At 38.4% G+C, this 26,265-nt stretch overlaps 1 non-coding gene across 1 annotated transcript; it reads left to right on the plus strand.

The window, feature by feature from the left end:
• The first annotated feature begins 24,515 nt into the window (after positions 1 to 24,515).
• On the plus strand, positions 24,516 to 24,624 carry LOC112746192 (small nucleolar RNA R71). The gene has a single exon (XR_003174087.1). It is a non-coding gene; the product is annotated as a small nucleolar RNA R71 (small nucleolar RNA).
• Positions 24,625 to 26,265: the final 1,641 nt, after the last annotated feature.

Genomic DNA, 26,265 nt, shown 5'->3' on the forward strand with positions numbered 1-26,265 from the left:
AATACTCAAGAGAAAAATTCTAATTGGGTTTATTGTTGGATCGCCCTCTAGTCACTGACATTAGTCCTTCCCAAGGGAGAGGATTAGGACTTGTGAATAGAAATTGCCTTCCAACTTGCTTGACTTTCCTTTACCTAGTAAAAGATAACTAAGCAGAACAACCTTCAATTATCATTTTAATCTTGGGAGAACTCCATCAAGGATAGGGCTTCCAACTAATCTACTCCCAGTCAAGGTTTTTATTTAAATTACATAGTTTCTCTGATTTAATTCCCTGTTTATCAACTCAAACCATTTTAGAAAACATCCAATTAATAAAATAGCACACCTTTCTGCAACTCGTTGGGAGTCGACCTGGGATTCATACTCCCAGTATTTTAATTTTAATTTTGTGACAACCCCTTCTAAATTGATAAGTGGATTTTCGGCTGGTTAAGAACTGTACTTGCAACGTATCTCTTATAACAATTTCTTAACTCACCAATTTTCGCCACGTCAATTTTTGGTGCCATTACCGGGGAGTTGCAATAGAGTGCTAAGTTATTGATTGGAATTTATTTCTTTGCATTTTATTTTATTTTTGCTACTATGAGCTACATGTTTCTTTCGTTAAATGACACGTTCACTTCCTGATCCAAGCTTGCCAGTATTTGATCCTGAGATTGAAAGAACTATTTCACGTATAAGGCAAGCTCGGCGTCGGTTAGTCCTCTCCGAGGGCGAATCTGAAACGTCACTTGAGGAAGAAACAAGCTCCCTTTCTACTGAATCAGTTGATTTATGTGCAGGTGACATGGCAGAACCTAGGAGAGTTACTATCCAGGAGGCTGAAGCCCCTGATTTCACAATGCAACCGTTTCAAGCGCATCACCCAGTAGTGGCTACAGACTTTGAAATAAAGACTGCATTACTCAACTTGATGCCTAAGTTTCATGGCTTACCTGCGCGATGGTGCAGATGAAACTTCTATTTTGTTAAAAGCTTTCCCATTCTCTCTTGAGGGAAAGGCGAGAGAGTGGTACTACACTCAACCCGCAGCAACTGTTTCTAACTGGGATACGCTTAGAAGAGATTTTTTGGAAAAATTCTTCCCAGCTGAAGTTACTGATAAACTGAGGAAGGACATTTCCATGATTGTTCAGGACGAATCCGAGACTCTATGAATACTGGGAGCGCTTCAACAACTTTCTGGAAGCATGTCCCTACCATATGATTGACAAGATAGTGTTTCTCGGCTACGTCACACAGGACATGAGGCCCCAAGATAAGACCACATTGGAAAGTGTTAGCAATGGGTCTATGAAAAAGTACAAGACCACTTATGAGGCATGGCAATTAATCAGTGACTTGGCTGAGTCTACAAGGAATCATAGGCAGAAACAAGGCCGGTCAAAGGCTATTGCAGAGGTATCTTCTAGCAAAGAAACTACTGCTCTGGCTCAGAGTATATGTGAAATGACCAACTTACTGAAGTAGATGCAGTTGAGTCAACAACAAGCACAGCAAAGCCAACAGTTAGTCCCACAGAGAGTGTGTGGGATCTGTGCTGATTACAGCCATTATACTGATGAATGTCTGCAGCTCCAGCAGGAAGACAACACTGTGGCAGCCACTCATAACTTCTATGACTGCCCTAACCAAGGGTACAATCAAGGTGGCAGTTACAACCATGGATGGCAGGACAGTTCTAACCAAGGTTGGAGAGATAATTCTAACCAGAATTGGAGGGACAACAATAACAGAGGAGGCAGAGATAATCAAGGATATCAGAGGTGGAATAACAACAAGAATAGACAGCAGAACCAGAACCAGCCTTACAGAGCACCTCACCTGAGGCAGTCCCAAGGACCACAGCACAACCAACAATAAGTTCCACAGATCACTCAATCTAATTCCTCTCCGAGTGACGAGGCTCTTCAATCCATTGCACAAGGACAAAGGAACATGGAAAGTTCACTTAATGGCCTAGCATCTGCTATACAAGCTCTCATCTCTCAGCTGGCATCACCCAACAGTTCAAACACTCAACATGCAAGCTCCAGTGGAATTCCTTTTCAACCATTGCCCAATCCAAAGAGTGGCATCAATGCCATCACCCTAAGGTCCGGAACAACACTGCAAGAGAGGAATCAGGAGGAGCCAATCCCATCAAAATATGCCTCAGCTGAAGAGGTGGTAGATGTAGAGGATGCTGAAGAGGAAGAGGCGATACAAGACATGGGTGAAGAAGTAGAGGCTCAACCACAGAAAGAAGCACCCAAGAAGGCAGACCCTGCAAAAAATTCCCTCCCTATTCCATTTCCACAAATTGCAAGGAAGCCTAGGAAGCAGATGGAACTTGATCCCAAAATGGTAGAGATATTCAAAAAGGTTGAGGTAACTGTTCCCCTTTTTGATGTTATTCAACAGGTACCTAAATACGCAAAGTTTCTAAAAGATTTATGTATGCATAAAGACAAAATTAATGAATTAGAAACTATTCCTTTATGTAGTTCTATATCTGCTTTAATGGGAGGTATACCTGAAATGTGTAGTGATCCAGGTCCATGTATGGTTAATTGTACTATTGGTGATGTGATATTTTCTAACTACATGTGTGATCTCGGAGCATATGTTACTATAATGCCTTTGTCTATATATGATACTTTAAGGCTCCCTCCCTTAAAAAGGTCGGCAGCTCGTTTTGTGTTAGTAGATAAAAGCATTATTACAGTGGTTAGAGTTGCTGAAGATGTATTAATGAGCATTAAGGGACTCACATTTCCCATTGACTTCTATATTCTGGAAATGCCCCCTAATGACTCAAGAAGGCCATCATCAATCCTGCTTGGAAGACCATTCCTGAAGACCTCAAAATTCAAGCTGGACACATTTTCTGGAACTTATTCTTTTGAAATAGATGGCAGAAAAGTGAAATTCAGTTTAAATAGAGCTATGAAGCACCCTCCGGATGACCTTTCTATCTCCCAGTGTAACATCATAGATGAAACCGTGGATGAAGTTCACTAGGAGGAGTTAGACGAGAAGTACACAGGACAAGGTCCAAGTGTGGGGACACTCTTGGAGGACAATGAGGGCACTTTACCATTATCACCAGCCCCAGATAATCCAGAGCCTAACCATGAGCAGAAATTAGAATTAAAGCCCCTCCCTCCACACCTCAAGTATGCTTACCTTGAGGACAAGAAAAAGTTTCTAGTTATTATTGCAAGGGAACTCACTTCCCAACAAGAAGAACAGCTACTCAATGTGCTGAGGAAACACAAAAGAGCAATTGGATGGAGCTTGGCAGACATAGAAGGCATCAAACCTCAAGTTTGTGAGCACAGAATATTTTTAGAAGAGGGAGCTAGGCCTGTTCGTCAACCCTAGAGAAGACTGAATCCCACTATCTTGGAGGTTGTTAAAAAGGAAGTGACCAGACTACTTGAGGCAGATATCATCTACCCCATCTCAGACAGTGAATGGGTCAGCCCAGTACAAGTCGTACCCAAGAAGTCTGGAGTCACTACAGTGAAGAATGAGCATGGAGAGCTCATAGCAACCAGAGTACAGAACGCCTGGAGAGTCTGCATTGATTACAGGTGCCTCAACCAGGCCACTTGTAAGGATCACTACCCCCTTCCATTTATTGATCAAATGCTGGATCGCCTGTCAGGTAAATCACATTATTGCTTTTTAGATGGTTACACAGGCTATTTCCAAATTCATATAGCTCCTGAAGATTAGGAAAAGACTACTTTTACATGTCTTTTTGGGACTTATGCTTATAAGAAAATGCCCTTTGGCTTGTGCATGATGAGTCTTTTCTCTGACCTTATTGAGGACTGTATGGAGGTTTTTATGGATAATTTTAGCGTTTATGGTGATTCCTTTAGCCTTTGCTTAGATAGTTTATCTAGAGTATTAGATAGATGTGTCAGTACAAACCTTGTATTGAATTTTGAAAAATGTCACCTTATGGTTAAACAAGGGATTGTACTCGGACATGTTGTGTCTAATACTGGCATTTTTGTAAATCCAGCAAAGGTGGATGTTATTTCTAGTTTACCTTACCCCTCCTCTGTGAGGAAAGTCCATTTGTTTCTTGGCCGTGCAGGTTTTTACCGGAGATTCATTAAGGACTTCAGTAAGGTAGCACTACCCTTATCCAGACTACTGCAGAAAGATATTGAGTTCGAGTTCTGTGAGGATTGCAAACAAGCGTTTGATAAGTTAAAGACCGCCCTAACTCAAGCTCCAATTGTGAGAGGACCTGACTGGAGCCAGGCATTCGAAATAATGTGCGATGCTTCCAACCATGCAGTAGGAGCAGCGCTGGCTCAGCGTGAAGGTAAGGATCCTTTTGTAATTACTTATGCGTTTAAGACTTTAGACTCTGCTCAGTCTAACTACACTACTACTGAGAAAGAGCTTCTTGCTATTATTTTTGCTCTGGATAAATTCCGAGCCTATTTACTTGGTACTAAAGTAGTAGTGTACTCAGACCACGTAGCTCTAAAGTATTTATTAGCTAAAAAGGAGTCCAAACCAAGGCTTATACGTTGGATACTGCTATAACAAGAATTTGATTTAGAAATTAAGGATAGCAGTGGTAACCAAAATCTAGTGGCTGACCACTTGAGTTGAGTTGAGCACATTATGGATACCTCCACTCCTATAAATGATAATTTCCCATTTGATAACCTGCAAGCAGTATCTGAAGTAGTCCCTTGGTATGCGCCTGTAGCTAATTATCTAGTTAGCCGCACTTTTCCTCCAAACTTTACTAAGCATCAAAGAGACAAGCTGAAAAGCGAGTCTAAATATTATATATGGGATGACCCATATTTATGGAGATGTGGCGCTGACCAGGTAATTAGAAGGTGTGTGCCTCAATCAGAATTCCAGTCCATTTTAGAGTCCTGCCACTCATCTGAAAGTGGAGGACATTTTGGCCCTCAAAGAACAGCTAGAAAAATCTTAGACTGTGGATTCTGGTGGCCTACTCTTTTTAAAGACGCTGCTGAATTTTGTAAATCTTGTTCCCATGCCAAAGGTTTGGTAATATATCCAAGAGGGATGAGATGCCTCAACGGACTATGCTTTTCTGTGAAATTTTTGAAATTTGGGGCATCGACTTCATGGGTCCATTTCCAAATTCTAATGGTTATTTTTATATATTGTTAGCTGTAGATTACATTTCTAAATGGGTGGAAGCAATTCCTACCCGCACTGATGATGCTAACACTGTTGTTTCTTTTGTTAGAAACCACATTATTTGTCGCTTTGGATCACCACGAGCAATCGTGAGCGATCAAGGCACCCATTTTTGTAACAGGAGACTAACAGGATTACTGAAGAAGCATGGGATAGTTCATAAAGTGGCAACAGCCTACCATCCCCAGACTAATGGGAGAGCTGAGGTGTCAAACAGAGAGATAAAGCGTATATTGCAAAAGATAGTCAAACCTCGTAGAAGACACTGGAGCACCAGGCTACAAGATGCACTCTGGGCATACAGAACTGCATACAAGACACCCATTGGAATGAGCCCCTTCTGCTTAGTTTATGTAAAAGCCTGTCACCTCCCAGTTGAGGTAGAGCACAAAGCCTTTTGGGCAGTAAAAGAGAACAACATGGGATTTGAGAAAGCCAGAGCTGAAAGGAAGTTGCAACTTCAAGAATTAGAAAGCCTTCGCCTAGAAGCTTATGAAAACTCAAGGCTGTACAAGGAAAAGATGAAGGCTGTTCATGATAAGCACATCAAGAGGAGAAAGTTCCAACTTGGGGATTTAATCCTCCTTTACAACTCTAGACTGAGGCTCATGCTAGGAAAGTTGAGATCAAAATGGGAAGGTCCATATAGAGTAGAGAAGGCTGAGCCATACGGAGTTTTTCACCTGAGTCATCCTTCAAGATCTGAATTCATCAAAGTTAATGGACATCGTTTGAAGCTATATCATGGTGAGAAGGTGACGAAAAACAAGGAGTTAGAAATCTTCCTCTTGGAGGATCCACTCACAGTAGAAGACTGAGCTAGTGGAGCGTCTAACTTACGGACGTTAAAGCAAAGTGCTAGGTGGGAGACAACCCACCATGGTATGATCGTTCCTTTCTTTATTCTTAGTTTTCCTTTTCAATAACTCTTCTCCTTATTAGAACATTTAGTTTGCATCTGTATTTGCATATTTTTATTTACAAAAAAAAGAGAGAAAGGAGAGCATGCGACGCGACAGCGTCGCCGACGCGTCCGCGCCGCAGGTAGCTCAGAAAGAATAAGAAATCGAACAGAAAGTCACACGGGAGCGTGGTTGGAGGCGTGCCTTTGGCACAAATCACCCCATGCGACCGCATCGCTGACGCATCTGCGTCACATGGGAAACATGCCTCCCACGCGTCCGCGTCACTCACGCGGACACGTGACCTGAAAATCGACGTAAGAAAGGGTGCACGACCGAAAGTTGTGCTAGAGTGGTGTTGGACTGTTGCTGAACGCACAATCCTTACCACGCGATCGCGTCACCCTGGAATTTGGCAATAATGAGTTTTTAACAGAGAGTTGTGCGAGCGCGAGGCTGCCCTCGCGCCAGTAGAACAAAACGCGTCACGCGTCCACGTGACCGACGCGACCACGTCGATTCATTTAAGCGCCATCCGCGCGAACGCGTACCCCACGCGTCCGCGTCGCTTGCGCCGCACAGCTTATCCTAATTTGTCAAATATCTTATCTTTCTCTTCCCCAAATCCTACTTTTTCTTTTCCCTCCTCATTATTTTCTTCCCCTTTCTTCCTCCTTCCTTCTCTCTCACTTTTTACTTTCTCTCTCTCACCACCATTATCAAGGTTTTTCTTTTATTCTTCCCTCCTTAATTTTCTATTCTTCTTCTTAATTTATGTTTTTTTCTTCTTTTCTTTTTCTTTTTACTTGCATTATCCATTTTTTTCTTTTCTTTCTTTTTCTTTTAATTCGTGTTGAAAATTTATTAGGGTCATTATTATTCCTTATGGTTTGCTTGTGGATTGTTAAGGACTTGTTTGGCAATTATATATTAATTTTTCAGGGTTGCTTGCATGTTCAATTTATTATTTTCATTAGCTTTTTATCATGCATGCTATGTGTTTGTGAAAACGCTCGTATGGCATTGTGCACTATTTTTGGATTTCTTTTAATCTACCACTCTATATGCCTGTTTTTCACAAAACCCTTTTTTTATATTTTATTATTTAAATATAATTGTCATTACAAACAAATTATCAGTTTGAAAGGCTTGGTAATCTAACTTGGACATTGAATGCTTGATCTATGCTACTCATGCCTTTGCCTGCATGCCAATAAACACCTAGCATTTAATTGTCCCCATATGCACTTGCTATATTTCCATTGATGATTTTCCACATGTAGTCATGACCATGTGTTAACATCATTCATCCTTTAATGTGCATTGATTACCACTTTTTTCCGCCCTCTTCCTTGCTCCAACCCTTGACATTTTAACATACTTTTCCTTTCTTTCTTTTAGGATGGCCACCAAGAAAGGCAAGTAGAAAGCTGCTCCCAAATCAACAGCAAGGAGAGGAACAAAACGAGCATTAGTGGCAGAGCCATCTTCAACTACAGTTAAACCCTCAACAAAAAGAATTAAGAAGATTATAAAGGTTGATGATGAAGAGAAAGCCTTCCCAGCAAAGGACACTCCGCGATTTACCAATCGCTACTGTGAGCAGATGTTCTTCATCCTGGCAGAAAGGAGTTACAACAACAAATACCTTCTTATCCTCCGAACCCATATCACTGAATTTGTTGAGCCGCAAATTGCACGAAGACAATGGGATTTCCTACAGAGACAGCCACGGATGGTTAATCTTTCCTGGGTAGTCGAGTTCTACTCCAACTTCCACCTGCTGACCCTGCAGTCTGTCTATGTCCGTCAGAAGCAAATCCCCATTACAGAAGAGGCCATTCAACGAGCTTTAGATCTTCCCCCTACTCCAGAAGGACTGGATGCATTTCAAGAGGCCGCACTCAAGCGCCAGATGTACCAATTTGACTGGGACGCTGTTCTTAGAGTTATCGCACTACCTGGCAGCAGATGGATTTATGGATACCATCATTCCCGTCCTAAGGGAATATTGGCTTCCGCACTTACCTTGGAGGCTTGCGTATGGGCACAGATTATGTCCCATTACCTCTTTTCGAGCACTCACGAGTCCTCTTTCACTGCAGACATGGCCGTTCTACTCTGGTGCATCCTTACAGATCAAACTCTGAACCTACCAAGACACATCCGGAATGCTATGGGACACGTACAAATCGCGGGCAACTTACCTTTTCCCGCTTTGGTTTCAGATCTCGTCTCAGCAGCCGGAGTCTCCTACAGAGCTGGGGACACCAAAGCCATGCTTCCACGGGATGATCAGTACGTCCCTAATGGGAAATATATCAGACCTCCAGCGGCCACTACAAGCTAGCCTACTGAACCGGCTGAAGATATTCCTCCTTCATCACCACAAGCACCTACAACAAACCAACTGCTCCATCAGATACTCGAGAGATTGGATTGGCAGGAACACAAAGCAAAGATAAGAGAGCGCCGTAACAAGCGCCGATTCACATACCTCACGGAGCTACTTAAGGGAAAATACAGAGACTCAGACACCTCGGACTCCACTTCCTTTACCAGCACAGGGAGCCATGATGGACCCAACTGTGGAGATACTGCTACCAGTCCACCCTTGTTCTTGACAGATGGCACCGAGGATGGTGCAAAGCCTTAAGTGTGGGGAGGTCGGTCAGTACCTGACTTCCGAAGGTAATTTCTCTTCCCTAACACCAATAAAGTAGGATATTTAGTTAGTTTTTCTTTTGTAGAATAGGATAAATTGCATAGTAATAGATTAGTTGCATGCATGTTCTACTTGATTGAAAAGATAATAAGTTTCTTCTAAGACCCTATTTTTAGAACAAAATTTCACTAATTTTAATCAAAACTTTTGTGTTAAATTTGCTTGAAGTTGTATTTGGAACATGATTTTTGAGCTAAGGAACATACAACCTGTGAGATTTGAGCCTTTAAACATGGTTACATTATTTAACCATAATTATTTTATTCTTGTGTGTTTACTTCTCTATGATTGTAATCTATATTTTGTTTCATCCTATATGTCCAATGCTTAATATATTTATATGCTTGCATATGATTGAGGCCATTATTTGTTTAGCTCACCTATCCCAAATAAGCCTACCCCTTAAGTTACCTTTGTTAGCCACTTTGAGCTTTTAAATCCCATTTGTTCTTTATTTTACCACATTACTAGCCTTGAGCGGAAAAACAATTATATATCCCAATTGAATCTTTGGTTAGCTTAAGATAGGATTGTGTGTTAATTAAGTATGGGAAAATTGTGGGAACAAAAGATAATAAGGGAATGTGTCATGATAATATAATGGGAATTTGGGTGCCTACTCATATAAAACTATAAAAATTACAAATGTATGTACATTGATAAACTACGTTTATATTTATGTTAAAAAAAATCCAAAAATATTCAATAATAAAATAAGGGGACAAAATTACCCTAATGTTAAGTTAAGAATTCAAAGATCAATGCATGTATGATAAAATTAAAATAAAAGTTGATACATGAGTAAGGAATGTGAAAGGAAAATTTTGGGTAGCTAGGTGTGAAATTTAAGCTATAAAGAATGTATATGTGCGATTAGGTGAAAGCTTGGGCTAATTAAAGATTCAATTTATAAGCTTACTTAGCCATATATATACCCTTACCCATACCTTGGTCCCATTATAAACTTGAAAAGACCTCATGATGTTTGCATTGGTATATTAATTGTTGTTGATTGGTTAGGTGAAGAACAAAAATTAGAAAGCATGATTAGGGAAGGATAGAGTGATTGCCCTATACACTAGAGAGATTAGAGTGTACATACATCATTAGTGAGGGTTCAATGCTTAAGTTCTATGTTCCCTGCTTTCATGAGTTACCTTCTTGCATTTTTATCTATTCTTACTGTATAAGAATTGAATTAGTGGAATTTGATTTGTGATTGTCTTGAAGAGCTTATTTACTTTTGACCAAGTGGACAAGAATCATATAGTTGCATTCACATATATAGGTTGCATTGCATTACATGAGTTTTACATGTTCCTACTCATTTATTTTATCTCGTTCAACTAAGCATGAGGACATGCTAATGACTAAGTGTGGGAAGGTTGATAAACCACTATTTTATGGTTTATATTGTGCTTAATTGTGCGGTTTTATCAAATCTTTACCCACTTATTCATATGATTAGCATGCATTTATAATTCCTTCCTAAAAATACTTCATGGTTGAAAACTTGCTTCCTAGAGACTTTTAATTTTGTATTTTTAATTCTCCTTTATTCCATTCGATGCCGTGATCTGTGTGTTAAGTGTTTCAGGCTTTATAGGGCATGAATGACTTGGAGATTAGAAAGGAAGCTTGCAAAAATGGAAGGAACACAAGAAATTGAGGAGATGACCAGCGAGAAGTGACGCGGACGCATGGCTCACGCGACCGCGCGACATAGAGGAAATTGCAGTGACGCGGACGCGTGGCTCACGCGACCGCGCGGATTGGAAACTGCACAAGTGACGCGAAGGCGTGGACGACGCGCACGCGTGGCAAGGCAAAATGCTGGATGACGCGATCGCGTGACGTGCGCGATCTGTAGAATCTACAGAATTTGCTGGGGGTAATTTTGGGCCCTGTTTTGACCCGGTTTTCGGCCCAGAAAAGCATATTAGAGCCAGGAAACATGGAGAGACCAAAAAAACAACATTCATTCGGCATAGTTTTTAGTTTTAGATCTAAATTTACTCCTCCTCTAAGTTTTTCTCTCTACACATTCATAGTTCTTAGGATTTTGATTTTATTGCTTTTTGGATTGGGATATTGAGAAGACTTATTAACTCCGTCAAGACTTCATCATTCTAGTTTGTTTCCTTACTTGTCACTTACTATTCCTGATGGGATATTTTCGCGGAAAAACGAATTTCTCCAAAACACCCAAATCTAACCAGCAAGTGTACCGGGTCGCATCAAGTAATAAAAACTCACGGGAGTGAGGTCGATCCCACAGGGATTGAAGGATTGAGCAATTTTAGTTTAGTGGTTGATTTAGTCAAGCGAATCAAGATTTGGTTGAGTGATTTGTGATTTGCAGAATTTAAATTGCATGGAAAGTAAAGGGAATGGGTAATTGGCATGAAAGTAAAGAGAACTAAAAATTATAGTGCTGAATCTTAAAGAACAAGAAATTAAATGGCAGAAACTTAGAACGCAAGAAATGTAAATTGCAGAATCTTAAAGTGCAAGAAATGTAAATGGCTTGAATTGTAAAGGGAATTGGGAGTTGGATTTGCAGAAATTAAACAAGGAAAAGTAAAATTGCAACAAGCAGAGAAATAGAAGAAGGCTTGAATTGAATCGGATCTAAAAACAGAATTGTAAATGAGCATGAAAAGCGTTAAACAGAGAAAGTAAAATGAGAATTCAGATCTCAGGACTCAAGAGACTAGATAACCAAGTCTAGATCTCAATGCCTTCCTAGATCCAACAAGAGTAATTGCAAAGGAAATGTAAATTGCAAAGCAAGTAGAAGACCGAAGCAATTAACCAAATGGAAATTCAATTATGAAGTAAAATGAAACAGAGAAATCTTAGAATGAGATTGAAACAGAATTCCTTTAATTCTCCAACCCAAGATCCAAGACAATTGTAATTGAAATTGAAAGCAAGAAAACTAAGAGGAAGGGAATTCAATTCTCCTTCCCCGAGACTTAGAAATTAAAATTCACTCAATACCAAAAGCTCTCCAAAAACTCTCTATGAAAACTAAAAGGAAAGCTCCCCGAAAACTCTTAAATCCTATGCTATTTATACACTTTCTTCAAATGGTCTTCAAGGCTTCAATTGGGCCTTTGCTCTTGATGGAATTGGGTTGATAGAGGCCTTGGTTGATTGCTCTTGGAGTTTGGAGAAGAACCGAATTGAACCGGGTTGGAATCATGAAAGCTTGAGTAAAAGTTGGAGTAAAAGTTGGAGGCTAACTTTTACTCCAACTTTTCACATCAGCCACCCTTCTTTGCTGATACCAACGTTGGGGCAAAAGTTAGGGGTCTAACTTTTGCTCCAACGTTGGCCTCCCCTTGCATACTCATGGCGCCAACGTTAGCCAAAAAGTTAGGGGCTAACGTTGGCGCAAACTTTTGCTCATCCAGGGTGTGTTTTTCATGCGCCAACGTTAGCCAAAAAGTTAGGGGCTAACGTTGGCGCAAACTTTTGCTCATCCAGGGTGTGTTTTTCATGCGCCAACGTTAGCCAAAAAGTTAGGGGCTAACGTTGGCGCAAACTTTTGCTCTCCAGGGTGTTGATTTGTGATGCCAAAAGTTAGCCAAAAAGTTTGAGGCTAACTTTTGCTCCAGCTTATGCCCAAAAGTTAGCCAAAAAGTTTGAGGCTAACTTTTGCTCCAGCTTTTTGCTTCCTGGTTCATTTTTAATTAATCCAAAAGTTTGAGCTAAAGTTTGAGGCAAACTTTTGCTCAAACTTTTTTTCCTCTCTTCCTCCTAGCCATTCCTTCTTGCTTCAACCTTTCTCCAAGCTCTCTTCGCCTATCATTAATCAACCAAACACATCAAAGCTATGCTCAAAATCATGAGATATTCATTCTTTCATAATATGTGATAATTATAGCATAAAACCTCATGAAATTGCATTAATTCATACATGGTTGATTAAATCAAAGGAAACATGAAAATCTACCCAATTGGCTTGCTTATGGCTCAAGAAAGTGCATATTTCAATTGAAAACAAAAGAAAAAGGCTAGTGAAACTAGGCTAAGATAACTTGTCATCAATTCCATGTCCTTAATTTATTCAGAGTTACTATTGGATTATTTTTAGAATTTATTAATACAAGAATTATTTTTATTTTTAATTAGTTTCCTTGATTATTATTATTCATCATGTTTCTCCTTATTTCTCTTCCTTATTTTGCAAAATTTACATTAATAATGAGCTAGTAGTTCCATACTTGATTGGGAGATGATTGAAAGGAGAACCTTGAGTTGGAATACTCATGAGAAAAATTGTAATTGGGTTTATTGTTGGATCGCCCTCTAGTCACTGACACTAGTCCTTCCCAAGGGAGAGGATTAGGACTTGTGAATAGAAATTGCCTTCCAACTTGCTTGACTTTCCTCTACCTAGTAAAGGATAACTAAGTAGAACAACCTTCAATTATCATTTTAATCTTAGGAGAACTCCATCAAGGATAGGGCTTCCAACTAATCTACTCCCAGTCAAGGTTTTTTTTTAAATTACATAATTTCTCTGATTTAATTCCCTATTTATCAACTCAAACCATTTTAGAAAACATCCAATTAATAAAATAGCACACCTTTCTGCAACTCGTTGGGAGACGACCTGGGATTCATACTCCTAGTATTTTAATTTTAAATTTGTGACAACCCCTTCTAAATTGATAAGTGGATTTTCGGCTGGTTAAGAACTGTACTTGCAACGTATCTCTTATAACAATTTCTTAACTCGCCAATTTCCGCCACATCAGCCTGCCACTCATCTGAGAGTGGAGGACATTTTGGCCCTCAAAGAACAGCTAGGAAAATTTTGGACTGTGGATTCTGGTGGCCTACTATTTTTAGAGATGCTGCTGAAATTTGTAAATCTTGTTCCCCATGCCAAAGGTTTGGTAATATATCCAAGAGGGACGAGATGCCTCAACAGATTATGCTTTTCTGTGAAATTTTTTATGTTTCGGGCATTGACTTCATGGGTCCATTTCCAAATTCTAATGGTTATTTTTATATATTGTTAGCTGTAGATTACGTTTCTAAATGGGTGGAAGCAATTCCTACCCACACTGATGATGCTAACACTGTTGTTTCCTTTGTTAGAAACCATATTATTTGTTGCTTTGGATCACCACGCGCAATCGTGAGCGATCAAGGCACCCATTTTTATAACAGAAGACTAACAGGATTACTGAAGAAGCATGGGATAATTCATAAAGTAGCAACAACCTACCACCCTCAGACTAATGGGCAAGCTGAGGTGTCAAACAGAGAGATAAAGCGTATATTACAGAAGATAGTCAAACCTCATAGGAGAGACTGGAGCACCAGGCTACAAGATGCACTCTGGACATACAGAACAGCATACAAGACACCCATTAGGATGAGTCCCTTCCGCTTAATTTATGGAAAAGCCTGTCACCTCCCGGTTGAAGTAGAGCACAAAGCCTTTTGGGTAGTAAAAGAGTGCAACATGGGATTTGAGAAAGCCAAAGCTGAAAGGAAGTTGCAACTGCAAGAATTTGAAAGCCTTCGCCTAGAAGCTTATGAGAACTCAAGGTTGTACAAGAAAAAGATGAAGGATGTGCATGATAAGCACATCAAGAGGAGAGAGTTCCAACCTGGGGACTTAGTCCTCCTTTACAACTCTAGACTGAGGCTCATTCCAAGCATGTTGAGATCAACATGGGAAGGTCCATATAGAGCAGAGAAGGCTGAGCCATAAGGAATTTTCCACCTGAGTCATCCTTCAAGATCTGAATTCATCAAAGTTAATGGACATTGCTTAAAGCTATATCATGGTGAGAAGGTGACAAAAAACAAGGAGTTAGAAATCTTCCTCTTGGAGGATCCACCCACAGCAAAAGACTGAGCTAGTGGAGCGTCCAACTTAAGGACGTTAAAGCAAAGTGCTGGGTGGGAGACAACCCACCATGGTATGATCATTTCTTTCTTTTATTTCTTTATTTTCTTTCTCAATAACTCTTCTCAGTACTAGTGCCCATAGTTTACATCTTCATTTTCATATTGCATAAAAAAAAACAGGGCATGCGACGCGACAGCGTCGCCGACGCGTCCGCATCGCAGGTGACTCGGAAAGAAAAATAAATCAAACAGAAAGTCACGCGGGAGCGTGGCTGGAGGCGTACCTTTGGCACAAATCACCCCACGCGACCGCGTCGCTGACGCGTCCGCGTCAATTGGGAAAAATGCCTCCCATGCATCCGCATCACCCATGCGGACGCGTGGCCTGAAATCGACGTCAAAAAGGGTACATGGCTGAAGGTTGTGCTGGAGTGGTGCTGGACTGGTTCTAGGTGCACAAGCCTTACCACGGGAACAAGTGCCCCACGCGTCCGCGTCATATCCCAATATTGGCCACCCACGCGATCGCGTCTACCACGCGACCGCGTCACCCTGGAATTTGGCAACAATAAGTTTTGAACTGTGCGAGCGCGAGCCTGCCCTCGCGCCAGTAGCACAAAACGAGTTACGCGTCCGCGTGACCGACGCGATCACGTTGATTCTTATAAGCGCCTTCCGCGCGAACGCGTACGCCACGCATCCGCGTCGCTTGCGCCGCACAGCCTATCCTAATCTGCCAAAATATCTTATCTTTCTCCCCCCCAAATCCTATTTTTTTTCTTTTCCCTCCTTATTTCTTTCTCTCCCCTTTTTTCCTTCTTCCCTCTTTCTCACCTTCTACTTTCTCTCTCTCTCACCACTATTATCAAGGTTTTTCTTTTCTTCATCCCTCCTTACTTTTCTATTCTTCCTTTTATTTTTATGTTTTCTTCTCCTTTTCTTTTTCTTTTTACTTGCATTATCCATGTTTTCCTTTTCTTTCTTTTTCTTTTAATTGGTGTTGGAAATTTCTTAGGGTCATTATTATTCCTTATGATTTGCTTGTGGATTGTTAAGGACTTGTTTGGAAATTATATATTAATTTTTTGAAGAGTTTCTTGCATGTTTAATTTATTATTTTCATTAGCTTATTTATCATGCATGCTATGTGCTTGTGAAAACGCCCATATGGCATTGTGCACTATTTTTAGATTTCTTTTAATCTACTACTCTATATGCTTGTTTTTCACAAAACCCTTTTTATATTTTATTAGTTAAATATAATTGTTAATACAATCAGATTGTTAGTATGACAGACATGGTAATCTAACTTAGATATTGAATGCTTGATCTATGCTACTCATGCCTTTGCCTGCATGCTAATAAACACCTTGCATTTAATTGTCATCATATGCACTTGCTATATTTCCATTGTTGTTTCTCACATGTAGTCATGACCATGTATTAACATCATTCATCTTTTAATGTGCATTGATTACCACCTTTCCCGCCCTCTTCCTTGCTCTAACCCTTGACATTTTAACATACTTTTTCTTTTCTTTCTTTTAGGATGGCCACCAAGAAAGGCAAGGAGAAAGCTACTCCCAAACCACCCGCAAGAAGAGGAACAAAAAGAGCATTAGTGACAGAGCCATCTTCAACTGCAGTTAAGCCCTCCACAAAAAGGATTAAGAGGATTATAAAGGTTGATGAAAAAGAGAAAGCCTTCCCAGCAAAGGACAATGCGCGATTTACCAATCGCTACTGTGAGCAGATGTTCCCCATCCTGGCAGAAAGGAGTTACAACAATGAATACCTTCTTATCCTCCCGATCCATTTTGCTGAATTTGTTGAACCGCAAATTGCATGAAGACAATGGGGTTTCCTACAGAGACAGCCACGGCAGGTTAATCTTTCCTGGGTAGTCGAGTTCTACTCCAACTTCCACCTGCCGACCCTGCAGTCTGTCTATGTCTGTCAGAAGCAAATCCCCATTACAGAAGAGGCCATTCAACAAACTTTACATCTTCCCTCTACTCCAGAAGGACTGGACGCATTTCAAAAGGCCGCACTCAAGCGCCAGATATACCAATTTGACTGGGACGCTGTTCTCAGAGTTATCGCGCTACCTGGCAGCAGATGGATCTATGGATACCATCGTTCCCGTCCTAAGGGAATATCGGCTTCCGCACTTACCTTGGAGGCTCACGTACAGGCACAGATTATGTCCCATTACATCTTTCCGAGCTCCCACGAGTCCTCCTTCACTACAGACATGGCCGTTCTACTATGGTGCATCCTTACAGACCAGCCTCTGAACCTACCAAGACACATCCGGAATGTAATGGGACACGTACAGATTTGCGGGTAACTTACCTTTTCCCGCCTTGGTTTCAGATCTCGTGTCAGCAGCCGGAGTCTCCTACAGAGCTGGAGACACCAAAGCCATGCTCCCACGGGATGATCAGTACGTCCCTAACAGGAAATATATTAAACTTCTAGCAGCCACTACAAGCCAGCCTACTGAACCGGCTGAAGACATTCCTCCTTCAACACCACAAGCACCTACAACAAACCAACTGCTCCATCAGATACTTGAGAGGTTGGATCGGCAGAAACACAAAGCAAAGCTAAGAGAGCACCGTAACAAGCGCCGATTCACATACCTCAAGGAGCTACTTAAAGGAAAATACAGAGACTCAGACATCGCAGACTCCACTTCCTTTACCAGCACAGGGAGCCATGACGGTCCCAACTGTGGAGATACTGCTACCAGCCCACCTTTGTTCCTGACAGATGGCACCGAGGACGGTGCAAAGCCTTAAGTGTGGGGAGGTCGGTCAGTACCTGACTTCCGGAGGTAATTTCTCTTCCTTAACACCAATAAAATAGGATATTTAGTTAGTTTTTCTTTTATAGAATAGGATAAATTACATAGTAATAGGTTAGTTGCATGCATGTTCTACTTGATCGAAAAGATAGTAAGTTTCTTCAAAGACCCTGTTTTTAGAACAAAATTTTACTAATTTTAATTAAAACTTTTATGTTAAATTTGCTTGAAGTTGTATTTAGAACATGGTTTTTGAGCTAAAGAACACACAACCTATGAGACTTTGAGCCTAAACACATGGTTACATTATTTAACCATAATTATTTTATTCTTGTGTGTTTACTTCTCTATGATTATAATCTATATTTTGTTTCATCCTATATGTCCAATGTTTAACATATTTATATGCTTACATATGATTGAGGCCATTATTTATTTAACTCACTTATCCAAATTAAGCCTATCCCTTAAGTTACCTTTGTTAGCCACTTTGAGCCTTTAAATCCTATTAGTTCTTTATTTTACCACATTACTAGCCTTAAGCAAAAAAACAATTATATATCCCAATTGAATCTTTGGTTAGCTTGAGGTAGAATTGTGTGTTAATTGAGTATGGGAAGATTGTGGGAGCAAAAGATAATAAAGGAATGTGTCATGATAATATAATGGGAATTTGGGTACCTACTCATGTGAAACTATAAAAGAAAAACTTAATAATTCTATGTGCATTGATAAGCTGTGTTTATGTTAAAATATATATATATAAATCCAAAAATATTCAATAATTAAATAAGGGGACAAAATTACCCCAATGCTAAATTAAAATTCAAAGATCAATGCATATATAATAAAATTAAAATAAAAGTTGATACATGAGTATGGAATGTGAAAGAAAAAAAATTTGGGTTGCTAGGTGTGAAATTTAAGTTATAAAGGAAATATATGTGTGTTAGGTGAAAGCTTGGGTTAATTAAAGATTCAATTTATAAGCTTACTTAGCTATATATGTACCCTTACCCTTACCTTGGCCCCATTACAACCTTGAAAAGACCTCATGATGTTTGCATTGGTATATTAAATGTTGTTGATTGATTAGGAGAAGAACAAAAAATTAGAAAGCATGATTAGAGAAGGATAGAGTGATTACCCTATACACTAGAGAGACTAGAGTGCACATACATCATCAGTGAGGGTTCAATGCTTAAATTCTATGTTCCCTGCTTTCATGAGCTACCTTCTTGCATTTTTATCTGTCGATACTATATAAGAATTGAATTAGTGGAATTTGATTTGTGATTGTCTTGAAGAGCTTATTAACTTTTGACCAAGTGGACAAGAATTATATAGTTGCATTCACATATATAGGTTGCATTGCATTGCATTACATGAGTTTTACATGTTCCTACTCATTTATTTTATCTCCTTCAACTAAGCATGAGGACATGCTAATGTCTAAGTGTGGGGAGGTTGATAAACCATTATTTTAAGGTTTATATTGTGTTTAATTGTGTGGATTTATCAAACCTTTACCCACTTATTCATATAATTAGCATGTATTTACAATTCCTTCCCAAAAATTACTCCATGATTGAAAACTTGCTTCCTAGAGACTTTTAATTATGTATTTTAATTCTCCTTTATTCCATTCGATGCCATGACCCGTGTGTTAAGTGTTTCAGGCTTTATAGGGCATGAATGACTTGGAAATTAGAGAGGAGGCTTGCAAAAATGGAAGGAACACAAGAAATTGAGGAGATGACGTGAAATAGAGGAAATTACAGTGCGCGCTCGCATGCCTGACGGGAACGCATGGATTGAAAACTGCACAAGTGACGCGAATGCGTGGACGACGCGCACGCGTGGCAAGGCAAAACACTGGATGATGCGAACGCCTGGATGACGCGATCGCGTGACGGGCGCGATCTGCAGAATCTGCAGAATTCGCTGGGGGCGATTTTGGGCCCTATTTTAACCCAGTTCTCGGCCCAGAAAAGCATATTAGAGCCAGGGAACATGTAGAGACCAAGAACAACATTCATTCCGCATAATTTTAGTTTTAGATCTAACTTTACTCCTCCTCTAGGTTTTCTCTCTACACATTCATAGTTCTTAGGATTTCGTTTTTATTGCTTTTTGGATTGGGATATGGAGAAGAGTTATTACCTCCGTCAAGACTTCATCATTCTAGTTTGTTTCCTTACTTGTCTCTTACTCTCCCATGTCCTTAATTTATTCAAAGCTACTATTGGATTATTTTTAGAATTTATTAATACAAGAATTATTTTTATTTTTAATTGGTTTCTTTGATTATTATTATTTATCATGTCTCTCTTTATTTCTCTTCCTTACTTTGTGAAATTTACATTGATAATGAGCGAGTAGTTCCATAACTTGATTGGGAGATGATTAAAAGGAGAACCTTGAGTTGGAACACTCAAGAGAAAAATTGTAATTGGGTTTATTGTTGGATCGCCCTCTAGTCACTGACACTAGTCCTTCCCAAGGGAGAGGATTAGGACTTGTGAATAGAAATTGCCTTCCAACTTGCTTGACTTTCCTCTACCTAGTAAAGGATAACTAAGTAGAACAACCTTCAATTATCATTTTGATCTTGGGAGAACTCCATTAAAGATAGGGCTTCCAACTAATCTACTCCCGGTCAAGGTTTTTATTTAAATTACATAAATTCTCTGATTTAATTTCCTGTTTATCTATTCAAACCATTTTAGAAAACATCTGATTAATAAAATAGCACACCTTTCTGCAACTCATTGGGAGACGACCTAGGATTCAAACTCCCAGTATTTTAATTCTAATTTTGTGACAACCCCTTCTAAATTGATAAGCAGATTTTTGGTTGGTTACGAACTGTACTAGCAATGTATCTCTTATAATAAATTCTTAACTCACCAATTTCTACCACGTCAATGATCATGAGGAGGGGGCACATGCCCAGGCTGAGCAAGGAAGACCTGAGCAGGCTGCACCACACCATGAGGAACCCTACCAGATCCAGGCCGCAGATCCGGAGATTCCTCTACAGACAGAGCCTCCGCTTCAGCAGGCAGCTCTTCCTACACTTATTCAGACTGCAGACCCTCAGCCTATCGCAGAGACACCAGCAGCCCATCCTTCCAGAGATGACACTTCTTACACCCAGCCTGAGTAAGCATCGAAGACGATGCTAGTAATTAAGTGTGGGGAGGTCGCCATCTCTAGCGTACTTTATTTTGGTGAACCACTTTTCAGACTCTCTTTATCCTATTTTGCTTATTTTTTTGTATTTTTATTTTTATTTTTATCTTTCAGTATTTGCACATTTCTCTTTTGCTGTATTTTTACTTTATTTCTATATTTTGCACTATAGTTTATATATATCCTAGATATTCAGTTTAGTCTAGTTGCAATTTTAGTTATTAAGTTGTGATATAGAATATATGGATTAATTAGTTTAGTTTACCCTTTTAGCATACGATAACATGGATTAATTGAAAATAAAAAGAGTAAACTAAAAACTTTAGTATAACAAAATCATAACAATCCACACACTGTATATATATAGCAATAAATGATTGGTTAATTTACACAACATTTTTCAAGGAAGAACACTAAGATTTTAAGGGCCACCCTAAGATTCACATTGAGAATAATGGGAACTCTTGATTTCTACTTGCATGACATACATAACTGATATATGGTTTTTGAGCCAGAGAACACACAACCTGTGAGTTTTTGAGCTTATTTGTATGGTTACATTATTTAACCATAATTATTTCATTCTTGTGTGATTGTCTTTCTTTTTTATTATGGTGATCTTTACTTTGTTTTAATCTATATGTCCAGTATAGAATATAGATACATACCAAGAGATGATTGAGGCCATCATTTAAATTTTTCCTCACTTATCCTAAATAAGCTTACCTTTTACATCACCCTTGTTAGCCCCCTTGAGCTTTTAATCCCCTCCTATTCTATAACCACATTACTAGCCTTAAGCAGAAAAACAAATTAAAAACCCCAAGTAGAATCCTTGGTTAGCTTAAGATAGAGATTGTGTATCCACTAAGTGTGGAGAAACATGGGAACATGGGTTGATAGGAAAGGATTAACTCAATAAAGTAATAAGGATTTTGGGAGCATGCTCATGTAAAACAATTTTAAAATACCATGTGCATTGATATATGTTCTGTTTATATTTCAAAAAAAAATCTTTTTAGTTAAATAAGTAAATAAGGGGACAAAATTACCCCAATGATAAGTTTAGTAAAGAAATCAATGCACATGAGATAAGAATCAAAATTAAAATTGGTACATGAGTATGTATTAAGAAAGAGAAAAATTGGGAACCCCAAGGAAGTTATAAATTATATAGAATATGTATATGTTAGGTGAGACCTTAGACTAATTAAGGATTCAACTTATAGCTCACTTAGCCTTATATATATACCCTTACCCTTACCTTGGCCCCATTACAACCTTTAAAAGATCTCATGATTTTTGTATGTCTGTATTCAATATTTGTTGATTGGTTAAATGAAGAACAAAGTTTTAGAAAGCAAGAATAGAAAAGAATAGAGTGATTAACCCCAAACACTGAGTGACTAGAGAGTAAACACAAATCCAGTGAGGGTTCAATAGCTCATCACCATATTTCTCTGCTTAATTGTTTAATTGTCTTGCAAGCTTATGAAATACCTTTACCCAACTCAATTGTGACAGTGCTTTAACATGATCTAGGTTTGGCTATACATATATAATTCCTTGAAAATATGAAACAAATTAACCACATGTAAGCTCTATATATATAGGTGGATGATAATTAAAATTGCATGATTCATGTAGGTAGATTGCATTTAGAATAGATTGCATTGCATGAGATTCCACCATTCTAACTTTACCCTTTCTCTTGGATTTAGGATGAGGACATGCTATTGTTTAAGTGTGGGGAGGTTGATAAACCCATATTTTATGATATAATTTGTGCTCAAATTGAGTGTTTCTATCAATTCTTCACCCACTTATTCATGAAAATTGCATGGTTTTACTTTCCCTTCCTTATTTTATGATATATGTGAAAAACATGTTTCCTATGCTTTAAAAATATTAATTTTAATTATCCTTCATTACCATTCGATGCCGTGATTTGTGTGTTAAGTGTTTCAGATCTCATAGGGTAGGAATGGCTCAAAGGACAAAAAGGAAACATACAAAAATGGAAGGAAAGCACAAAAATGGAGTTTTGAAGAAAAGGCAGCGACGCGAACACATGGACGACGCGAACGCGTGCCTAGCGCGAAAATGCAGCGACGCGAACGTGTGGACGACGCGGACGCGCACCTTGAGCAAAACGCAAATGACACGTACGCGTGACCGACGCGTATGCATGACAAGGAAAACTCCCAGATGACGCGAACGCGTGACCCACGCGGACGCATGACAGACACCACGTACAAGAATCTGCAGAAAATGCCCTCGCAATTTTTGGACCATTTTTCGGCCCAAATCCAAACCAGAAAGACAGAATATAAGCCAGAGAATGGAGGAATCAAGGGAGAGACATATGACAAATTAGTAATACATAATTTTAGGATTAGGATTAGGATTAGGATTTCTCTCAAGTTTAGGATTATTTCTCTTCAATCACAGGTTCAATGTTCCTCTAATTTATTTTCTACCTTCGTTTACTTCATTACTTTAATTGATATTTATCTTCCAGATTTGGCTTATGGACCATTCATGTTATGATTTTCTTAATTAATATATTTTGAGGTATTTCAGATTTGATTTTGCTTTAATTTATTTATGAATGATTTCAATTCAAATTAGATTTATTTTTCCCTTTTGGCTTTGGTTAAGTAATTTACAACACTTGAGTTATCAACTCAGCTGTTGATTGAAATTGGAATTCTTAGCTGGTTAATTTGCACTCCAATAACTCTAGTCTCTCCATAGGAGTTGACTAGGACCTGAGGATCAAATTAATTTGTCCACTTGACTTTTCTTTATTTAGTAAGGGTTAATTAAAAGTGGGAGCAAAAATCTAATTCTCATCACACCTGATAAAGATAACTAGTATAGGACTTCAAATTCCTTATACCTTGCCAAGAGTTTTATTATTTATTTAAATTAATTCCTTACAATTTACTTTCTTGCCATTTACTATTCTTGCTTTTTATCTTATACATTAAAAAAACCCAAAAATATAATTTTTTTTCCATAACCAATAATAAATCACACTGCCCTGCAACTCCTTGTGAGACGACCCGAGGTTTAAATACTTCGGTTATAAATTTTATTGGATTTTGTTAATTGTGACAACCAAAATTTTGTAAGAAAGGAATTCTTGTCAGTCTAGAAGCTATAGTTAGAACGAAAATTTATTTGTGAAAATTCTAGATCACGAGAGACTTTCGTTCTTCAGTTGCTAAGTCAGAGAGGCTCTGCTTAGAATTCTCTGTCTATTACTGAGAAGATAATGGAAAAGGCTTGCTATTGCCAAACCTATTTCTCTCACCATTATTATTATTGAAGCCTTGTTGAGGCTTCTGTTGATCCTTCCATGAGAAATTAGGATGATTCCTCCATGAAGGATTGTAAGTGTTTCCATAGGATTCTCCTATGTAATTCACCTCTTCCATTGCAGGGTTCTCAGGGCCATAAGCTTTTCCTTCAGAGGAGGCTTCTTTAGTACTGCCGGATGCAGCTCGCATTCCAGTCAGATTCTGAGAAATCATATTGACTTGCTGAGTCAATATTTTATTCTGAACTAATATGGCATTCAGAGTATCAATCTCAAGAACTCCTTTCTTCTGATTCATCCCATTTTTCACAGGATTTCTTTCAGAAGTATACATGAATTGGTTATTTGCAACCATCTCAATGAGTTCCTGGACTTCTGCAGGCGTTTTCTTTAGATGAAGAGATCCACCAGCAGAGTGGTCCAATGACATCTTGGACACTTCAGACAGACCATCATAGAATATACATAAGATGCTCCATTCTGAAATCATGTCAGAAGGACACCTTTTGATCAATTGCTTGTATCTTTTCCAAGCTTCATAGAGGGACTCACCTTCCTTCTGTCTGAAGGTTTGGACTTCCACTCTAAGTTTACTCAACTTTTGAGGTGGAAAGAATTTGGCCAAGAAAGCATTGACTAACTTTTCCCAAGAGTTCAGACTTTCTTTAGGTTGTGAGTTCAACCATATCCTAGCTCTGTCTCTTACAGTAAAGGGGAAAAGCATAAGCCTATAGACCTCGGGATCAACCCCATTGGTCTTAAGAGTGTCACAGATTTGCAAGAATTCAGCTAAGAACTGATGAGGATCTTCCAATGGAAGTCCATGAAACTTGCAATTCTGCTGTATTAGAGAAACTAATTGAGGCTTAAGCTCAAAGTTGTTTGCTCCAATTGTAGGAATTGAGATGCTTCTTCCATAGAAGTCGAAAGTTGGTGCAGTAAAGTCACCAAGCATCTTCCTTGCATATTCACTATTGTTATTGGGTTTGGCTGCCATGTCTACTTCTTTTTCGAAAATTTCTATAAGGTCCTCTCCAGAGTGTTGTGCTTTAGCTTCTCTTAGCTTCCTCTTCAGAGCCCTTTCAGGTTCAGGATCAGCTTCAACAAGATTGTCCTTATCCTTGTTCCTGCTCATATGAAAAAGAAGAGAATAGAAAAGAAGAAGAATCTTCTATGTCACAGTATAGAGATTCTTTTCTGTGTCAGAGGAAGAGAACAATAGATGAATTGGGTAGAGAGAGAATAAGAGGAATTCGAACACACAGAGAGAGGGGGTTCGAATTATGAGCAAAAGAGAAGTGTTAGTAAATAATTAAATAAATAGAAAGAGATGAGAGAGAGAGAGTATTCAAATTTTAAAAAGAGGGGGAAGAAAAATATTTTTATTTTTATTCAATTAATTAAGTTAGAATTCAAAATTTAAGAAAAGAAATAAAATTAGAATTTAAAGCAATTAGTTCATTAAAAAGAATTTTGAAAAAGTGGTTAGCGATTTTCGAAAATTAGAAGTGAAAAGTAGTTAGGTGGTTTTGAAAAAGATAAGAAATAGTAAACTTTTTAAAATTAAAACAAACAAGTGAAGTGGTTAATTGAAAAAGATTTGAAAATAAATTTTGAAAAGATAAAAAGTTAGAAAAAGATTTTGAAATTAAGTTTTGAAAAAGATATGATTGAAATTTATTTTGAAAAAGATTTGAAAAAGAAATTTAAAAAGATTTTATTTTAAAAATTAAAGTTGATGACTTGACTAACAAGAAACTAAAAGATATGATTCTAGAATTTAAAGATTGAACCTTTCTTAACAGGAAAGTAACAAACTTGAAATTTTTTAATCAAAACATTAATTGTTAGTAAAGTTTTCGAAAATATGAAACAAAATTAAGAAAAATATTTTGAAAATTTATTTAAGAAATTCGAAAATATTAAGAAGAAAAATGAAAAAGATTTGGTTTTTGAAAAGGATTTGAAAAGATAACATTTTTAAATTGAAATTTTTGACTTGACTAACAAGAAACAACTAAATTTTAAAAATTTTTTACTAAGTCAACCCAAAATTTCAAAATTTATGAGTAAAATAAGGGAAAGATATTATTTTTTATTTTTTATTTTTTGAATTAATGAAGAAAGAGAAAAACAACAAAATGACACAAGACATAAGAATTTAAGATCAAAACAAATAATGCATGCAAGAACACTTTGAATATCAAGATGAACACTAAGAACACTTTCAAGA

The sequence above is a fragment of the Arachis hypogaea genome, chromosome 14, assembly GCF_003086295.3.
Source record: "Arachis hypogaea cultivar Tifrunner chromosome 14, arahy.Tifrunner.gnm2.J5K5, whole genome shotgun sequence".
NCBI classification, from domain to species: domain Eukaryota; kingdom Viridiplantae; phylum Streptophyta; class Magnoliopsida; order Fabales; family Fabaceae; genus Arachis; species Arachis hypogaea.